The sequence below is a fragment of the Triticum dicoccoides genome, chromosome 3B (assembly GCF_002162155.2).
Source record: "Triticum dicoccoides isolate Atlit2015 ecotype Zavitan chromosome 3B, WEW_v2.0, whole genome shotgun sequence".
Lineage (NCBI taxonomy): Eukaryota > Viridiplantae > Streptophyta > Magnoliopsida > Poales > Poaceae > Triticum > Triticum dicoccoides.
The window spans coordinates 295,272,849-295,278,986 of record NC_041385.1 but is presented as its reverse complement, the minus strand read 5'-3'; the positions used below and the strand labels follow the sequence as shown (position 1 = coordinate 295,278,986).

The 6,138-nt window shown below is 43.7% G+C and overlaps 1 long non-coding RNA gene across 1 annotated transcript; it reads right to left on the bottom strand.

Moving 5' to 3' along the window:
- Positions 1-480: 480 nt before the first annotated feature.
- Positions 481-2,409, bottom strand: LOC119281258. The gene is made up of 4 exons (XR_005138328.1): positions 2,130-2,409; positions 1,867-1,987; positions 1,636-1,784; positions 481-1,429 (listed from the first exon to the last, which is right to left on the bottom strand). It is a non-coding gene; the product is annotated as an uncharacterized LOC119281258 (long non-coding RNA).
- Positions 2,410-6,138: the final 3,729 nt, after the last annotated feature.

Below are 6,138 nucleotides of genomic sequence, written 5' to 3'. Positions count from 1 at the left end.
TCAATCTATGGAAATAAAATTTCTAGGTGTAGATCCTCCTTTATGATGGGCTTGTTTCTAATTAGAATTTATTTATTTCAAGGAAAGATATATATGTAAAGCTTGGAATGGACATCAACATTTGAGAATTGCCGAAATGGCTGCTCTGTGATGTCTGATTCTAAGAGGCAAACAGGTTATGTGGTGTTTCCTGGGTTAGTGGATAACTGCAAACAAATTGACCTAGCATCCATACACACATCACATGGAGACCACAGGAACCCATACACTGTAAAGCAAATCCAATAAGGAAGTTAGGTGCTACTACTAAAACACACATTCTTCTAATTAGATTTTACCTTTGCTTCTTGGAGAAGATATATACTCCCTGGACAGCTTTGTGTATGCTCACAAGACATAATAGAAAAAGGGAACCGAAACATGACCATCACGTCATGTGACCATCACGTCATGTGGTAAAGCTGCTGCCATGTGACCATCACGTCATGGGTTCCAAGTCTCAAACAGCCTCTTACAGAAATGTGTAGGGAAAGGTTGCATACTATAGACCCAAAGTGGTCAGACCCTTCCCCGGACCCTGTGCAAGCGGGAGCTACATGCAACGGGCTACCTTTTCTTAATGAAAAAACTGGATCAAAAAGTTAAGCAACATAATTCAGCTAATACAGTTCTATTTGGGAGATTCCCCCAATAAACATTTCAAAAACAACATTTTCCAAATAAGTTTTCTGCTGCAGACGTTCTCCGCTTAAGCCATGGAACTCTAAGAACAGAGCACTTCAGATTTTCATGGTTGATTTTATTACCTGTTGGCTGGAAAATAAAAGACCATTGCGGTACCTGATTTCAACAACTTCATGGCTTTTAAATTTCACTGCCAGTAGAGTGCCTTGTTCGAAAACACGTGAGTTATTATTAGAAAATTTACCTTCATATTAGTACAGATTTTTAATTCAAAACTTTGTGCAAACCAAACTACAATATAACTTACTATACAAAAAATAACTAATGGATATATTTTCATTGCATAGATCCAACAATGTTATGCTAACTTCCCTGTTTTTCTATATGGATGTGTACACTACAAGAGAAGCCACTCCCAAGATATAAAAAATCATCACAACTGGCACTCTAGCGTTGGTAATCATCTGCCTTGACCAATCCTCTACTTTAGAGAATCTGCACAAATCCATCTAACTTGGAGCATGATGGAAAACCAAATCAAATCAACAAATAGAGAATTTTATAACAAAATTAGCAGCCGCTATCCACCGGGGGTTGGAAACTTAAGAATTCCCCAAATGCGCTAGTAATAACCTGTCCAATGGCCATCTGAGATTCAAGACTAAAACATTCCCAAAATCAAAATGCCAGAATCAGTCTCCAAGATTTACCCAAAACAATTGATTACAACCAGTATGAACGCCACCTGCACAAAATAAGGATCGGTGAGATATTAGAACACTGTAGTCATTGCATTGAAGAGGGGTTGTGTAGGAAAGAAATAGAGGTGACCAAGCCAAGAACCATGTTGCTAAAGGTTCTGTTGCCTGAGTACTAAGGGTGACGGGAGAGTGCAAGGTGAGGTAGCTTATATGCACAGATGCTTGTACTAAAGAAAACAGAAAGTCACACCTGCTGCCTTAAGCGTCACCAGCAAGTGGCATACATCATCCACCATGAGTCAACCAGAAACTGAAGATTGATTACTTCCTTCAAACCACATCGGATCGGTTTTGTCCGTTGAATAGACAAACAGTCGCTCCGGTTTGTATCAACCATCTCTGCATACAAGAGAAGCCACTCTAGGACGTGTATATGGGGATGGGTTTGGGTAAAAAATCACATGAACTCAATAAAACTTACAGTATTCTCATCCGGATCAACCAAATTCAGGTACTAAAGTTTGACAACTTCCGGTTCAGATCACTTGAAGTCTCTAATATACTGATCACCTTGACACCTTCTGTTGACATCTACAAAGGATCTATAAATAAGATGTAGATAATTAGAAGTTGCACACGAAGGAACCTGTTTTAGAGCCATTTGAGCCCCTCGAACTAACGCACGCCCTGAACCCCTCCCAACCGAGAGGCCCCAATTGAAACCAGTCAGATGTCTGTACGTACCTCCGGCTAGTTGCTCGACGTGCTGGATCTGGGGACGGCGCGCCTGAGGACTCTAGATATGGCTTCAAAATCGGACTTGTACTTTAGGGATGTAGTGCGCCACTAATTTGGGGATAGAGATTGTCGCCGGCTCGAGAAAAAGATGCTCCCTGCTGCACCTTTTGGGAAGACATGATAAGGAGAACAGCGGCGACTAGGCATAGATGGAGGCGCCGCTCCGACGGGGCGGTTGAGGGGCTGCGAGATGAAGACCATGGTGGCGGCGGCACACCTAGGGTTGGCGAAGGTAGGTCGTGCGTGAGATGAGAGCGAGGAAGGAGTGTCATGGGGTATGGCTGCACAGATGGGGGCTCGTAGAAGCCCATTAGGCCCAATTTCACACGAGGTGTCTAAAATAGTCACCGGAGCAGCGGCCCAGCAAGGAAGCGCTCGGTTTTAGCTAAGACAACGAATCCAGGCGAGATTAAGAGTAAATCTGACGGCCGAAAACGACCTGGACTAATGATCCAAAGGCCGAAAATGCTAATAGCCTGAGAGGGCTGGAAAGGTGCTCAGTTATAATATATCTATATAGGCATGATCATGTATATAGGCATCACATCCGCAACAAGTAGATCAAAACGATTATGCATCTACTACTATTACTCCACACATCGACCGCTATCCAGCATGCATCTAGAGTATTAAGTTCATAAGAACAGAGTAACGCATTAGGCAAGATGACATGATGTAGAGGGATAAACTCAAGCAATATGATATAAACCCCATCTTTTTATCCTTGATGGCAACAATACAATACGTGCCTTGCTGCCCCTGCTGTCACCGGGAAAGGACACCGCAAGATTAAACCCAAAGCTAAGCACTTCTTCCATTGCAAGAAAGATCAATCTAGTAGGCCAAACCAAACTGATAATTTGAAGAGACTTTCAAAGATAACAAATCATAGATAAAAGAATTCAGAGGAGATTCAAATATTGCTCATAGGTAATATTTATCATAAACCCACAATTCACCGGATCTCGACGAACACACCGCAAAAAGTATTACATCGAATACATCTCTAAGAAGATCAAGGAGAACGTTGTATTGAGAATCAAAGAGAGAGAAGAAGCCATCCAGCTAATAACTATGGACCCGAAGGTCTATGGTAAACTACTCACACTTCATCGGAGAGGCTATGGTGTTGATGTAGAAGCCCTCCGTGATCGATTCCCCCTCCGACGGAGCGCCAGAAAAGGCCCCAAGATGGGATCTCACGGGTACAGAAGGTTGCGGCGGTGGAAATAGGGTTTCGTGGTGCTCTCAGATATTTTCAAGGTATATGAGTATATATATGCGAAAGAAGTCGGTCAAGGGAGCCACGAGGGGCCCACGAGGGTGGGGGCACGCCCTCCTGCCTCGTGGCCTCCTCATTTCTTTCTTGACGTCCACTCCAAGTCTCCTGGATTGTGTTTGTTCCAAAAATAACTCTCCCGAAGGTTTCACTCCGTTTGGACTCCGTTTGATATTCCTTTTCTGTGAAACACTAAAATAGACAAAAAACAGCAATTTGCACTGGGCCTCCGGTTAATAAGTTAGTCCCAAAAATAATATAAAAGTGCATAGTAAATCCCATTAAACATCCAAAATGGATAATATAATAGCATGGAACAATCAAAAATTATAGATACGTTGGAGACGTATCAATCTGCTTCCGGCTGGATCCCTGGCCGTTTTGGGGAAGGAGGCACTTCCTCATGTCAACGATCCACCTGTACATGTCGTAGCACGTGTATGCTTCCTTGGCCGCGTACACGACATGAGCTTTGTCAAGTTTCTCCATCCAGGCCGAGTGCCAGGCACGCATGTCCTTGTTGCAGGAATCCTTCAGGTCTCTCTCTCCACATAGGCAAAATTGCCATGTAAGCAGGCTATAAGCTCACTATTGTAGTACTTGCTCTTAGAGGCATGGCAGACCAACCATGTGGAGTGCGAAGTGGCTTCGCTCGTGTGAGCAATGGAGGCCATCCCGCACGGGCGCTAGGTCTGAGAGGACAGCCTTGTCGTCAGTGTGTGACCTCTCAGTGGCAACCGTTCGCTCCCCACTAGCATCTTCGTGTACCGTGGCAACCGTCCACCACCTCTTTGCCTTTCCCTCTCGATTTGGAACTACTGTCATGCTCTTCCTCCCTCCATTTGCCTTCACCCTTCCTTCTGCCATTGTTCGATCGTCTTCTCCATGGAGGTAACAGGCCGGAAACGACCCTGTTATTCTTGCCCCGGTCTGAAAGATGACATGGTGGAGGAACTCATTGATCGGTGCGACGTCATCACCTCGGCTAGCATGGCAGGTTCGTTCAAGTCCATTCTCGACTCAACAGATAGGCTTCAGGAGCGGTTTGATCTCTCCTATCTTCTTCGCCATGACGCTGGTCGCCGGCATGGGGACGACGGAAGCCTCGCCTTCTACAAGTTAATGCCACTTGATAATGATCCGTGTGATGTTAAGATGCCATCGCTTGAGGGTAAGGCTTGGACAGGCGCAAATGGAGATTAGCTTGTTTATATTGGGTATAACTGCGAGTGGTAACTTGTGAATGTGTACACTCATCACCAGGTTCCACTTTCAAAAATCACAGACTGCCCTGAGGTTGAGCACGCAGATGATCTACGTACATTCAAATACGATCACGCTGACTGTCGTTTACGAAAGATAGCAATTTTTTGAGTTCCCAACCGCTCTTGGGATGACAAGAACTATGAAGTTGTTGCTATCTTCAACAAGCTTGTTGCCGTCCTTACTTCCACGCCTTGATAGATATTGCTCAAAATCGATTTCTGTACACGGATGAGTACTGTGATGCAATTCAATATGAGGGTCTTGTGTTTGCTGCCACCACTCGAGGCACTATTTTTGCATGGAATCCTTATGATTTCGGTACGTTTGTCTTCCACCGTAATTATAATTGTTTCATCCACATGCATGCGGGTTAGCTAGTTTCCCTTTACTAATTAACCTGCTTGTTTCCAAGGTCCTGTGAACATCCCACCACCTATACTTGAAAAAAAATATAACCAAGGGGGAGGTGACGATGGTGATGATCACGAGCATGTTGACGAGCATGACCTATATACTCAGTGGCGCCTGACAACTTATTCCGATGGATCACCTCTTCTTGTATGTATACAAGGCATTGCTGATGTTACAACAAAGCAGGTGTTTTCTCCCATGGTCGCACTCTTCAGACCTATTCCAACATCCGTTGCAGGGTATTCGGGATGGAAACTCGTGTGCTAGCGCCAACACCTTCTCCCTGGTTCAGTATTGAAAGTCTTGGAGAAAACTCGCTCTTCCTTGGACAAAACTATCCAATGATGGTGAAAGGCGATCCAGCTGTTGTTGACACAACGTTACTACCGTTTATGAGAAGCAATTGTATCTATACCTCGGACATTGCTATGGTTCCCTACCGTGGCTATCATTACATGTATCCTCGTTGTCGTTGAGTGTTGATGACTTGTTGTATATAATCCAAAGTATATTGTTTTTCTATTTGGATGATTAATGTTGCCACTTTATTGCTTAACTGAAGCATGGCACATATCCATTGTTGGTCTAACTCTCAAGGTTAGAATAAATAATCCGTTTGGGATATTGATTCCCAATTATTAATAATCTCCCATTTGTAATTAGATAAAGACTAGCAAAAAGGCCCGTGCGTAGCATTAGTATTTACCATGGCATGTCGGGTGCCATTCCATGATAGCATGCCAAGTTTCATGAATTTCGGACGAGTTTTAGATTTACTAGAATTTAAAAACCAGGTATCTCAATGTTTGCGGCCGAGTGACGGGGGCGGACTGTTTGACATTCATTCCCATTTCTTGCATGGGACCTAAACATGCAACCAAGGACACAAACTTGAATTTTTAACCAACTTATATGCATTAGAGCATGTGCATGTAGTTCAAATTTGAATTATGTGCATAAATGCATTGAAACTCTCTCTCTCTCTCTCTCTCTCTCTCT